The sequence below is a fragment of the Triticum dicoccoides genome, chromosome 6B (assembly GCF_002162155.2).
Source record: "Triticum dicoccoides isolate Atlit2015 ecotype Zavitan chromosome 6B, WEW_v2.0, whole genome shotgun sequence".
Taxonomy (NCBI): Eukaryota; Viridiplantae; Streptophyta; class Magnoliopsida; order Poales; family Poaceae; genus Triticum; species Triticum dicoccoides.
The window spans coordinates 342,536,796-342,538,662 of NC_041391.1; positions in this window are offsets into that span (position 1 = coordinate 342,536,796).

A 1,867-nucleotide genomic window follows, 5' to 3' on the forward strand; every position below is an offset into this window, starting at 1 on the left:
GGGGTGAGGCAGGAAGGGAGGAGGAGGTCACATGGGTACAGAACGCGGAAATCCAGCCCGCCACGCGCATTCGACAAGTTGGCAAGGGACGGCGAGGGCCATGTTCGGACTTCGGATTAGGGTTATTAGAGCATCTCCAACAGCCGCGCTAAAGCGCCGCGCGTGCTGTGGCTGGTTTTGCGCGTCCGTCTGCGCTGGCTCCAGCAGCCGCGCATAATGCAGCGCGCGCGCCGCTCCAGCAGAGCGCAAAAATACAGCGCGCGCGACTTGTCGGACATTTTGTACATATGATATTTTGGACACAAAAATGAGTTTGAAACATTCATCAAAATGCAATGAACATGTGAAATTTGACACAAACAAGTTGATGAATAAAAGTTCATGCCCACAAGTTCATCCAACCAAGTTCAAATGCAAACTAAAGTTCAAGACATGAAAGATACATCAATCTTCATCTTTCTCGTCTTCGTCCTCATCTTTCGAAGACGACTCTTTCGCCTCCGAAGATGAATCTTCCTCCCTCTCATCATCACGAACCGCATCACGTGAAGCTCCGACGGTATTGGCAAGATCTTCAACGGCATCTTCATGGGAATGTGTGTGAGAAGGCACATCGAAAGACATTCCACCCATGGCGGTCGGAGGTGCACCCATGCCTCCCATGAGAGAAGCAAAACTCATGCCTCCCATGGCGGCCATAGCGTCGGAGGGTGCTCCAAAGCCACCCATGCCTCTCATGGCGGCCGGAGGTGCACCCATGCCTCTCATGGCGGCCGGAGTTGCACCCATGCCTCACATTGCGGTCGGAGGTGCACCCATGCCTCCCATTGCAGCCGGAGGTGCACCCATGCCTCCCATGGCTCCGAAGCCACCCATGCCTCCCATGGCGCCGAGGCCACCGCCACCTATTGCACGAACCATGGCTCTTTTTTGGATCAAGACTTCTTGTTGGGCAAGGTTGACATATTCCTTTTGCGCCGCATTGAGGTTAGATGTGTCCGAGAAGAACAAGTGTTTCTCCCATTCCAACAACTTAGCTCGCTCATTGCTCACTTCCCTCTCCTCCAAAGCCACATTTCTCTCCTCGGCCGCCACCCTTCTCTCCTCGGCCGCCAACCTCCTCTCCTCGGCCACGGCATCTTGGTTCCTTGCCATTTTCCTCACCTCATTGGCTTCGACCCTTGCCTTCACAATAGCTTCCATAGCATTTTTGAGCTCATCATCTCCTTTCCTCTTCTTCTTTTCGGTTTTGTCTTTCTTGCACCCATCCGGTTGTTTTGGCTTCGAGTATGAAACCGAGTTGGGTGTGGGGCTTCTCTTGCCGTCATCACTTGATGCATCATCCTCCTCATCATCATCATTCATCTCAATTGCTCGCTTCCGTTTGTTGCTCAAATGCAAATCCTCCAAACCATCACGCTTCTTCCATTTCTCATCATCCTTTAACACTTCATAGCAATGAGGCAAGGTAAAGATCCTGCCTTTCTTGATCTTCCCCTTTTTGGTTGTCCTTGTCTCTTCTTTGAACAAGTTTTGTGCAATGTTGTACTACAAGAAAAACAAAACAAGTTAGCACTTCGGTCACCAAAAACAAGTATGATGAACATATATGAGATGCCACTTACTCGATCATCCTCATTTGTGCCACTTGGGTTAATCTTGTCCACTGACTTTTGTGCGGTCGCCCACTTTTGACAATCCGAGTTGATTGTCGACCATCGGGACCGAAGTGATCTCTCGGAGCGGTCAATTCCACTAACGTTGTGAGCATCAAAGTGTTCTTTCATTCGCCCTCAATACGCGTCTCTACTTTGATCACCTCCAATGGATGGATCCCTCGACACTTGCAAATAAGTATAGCATAGTA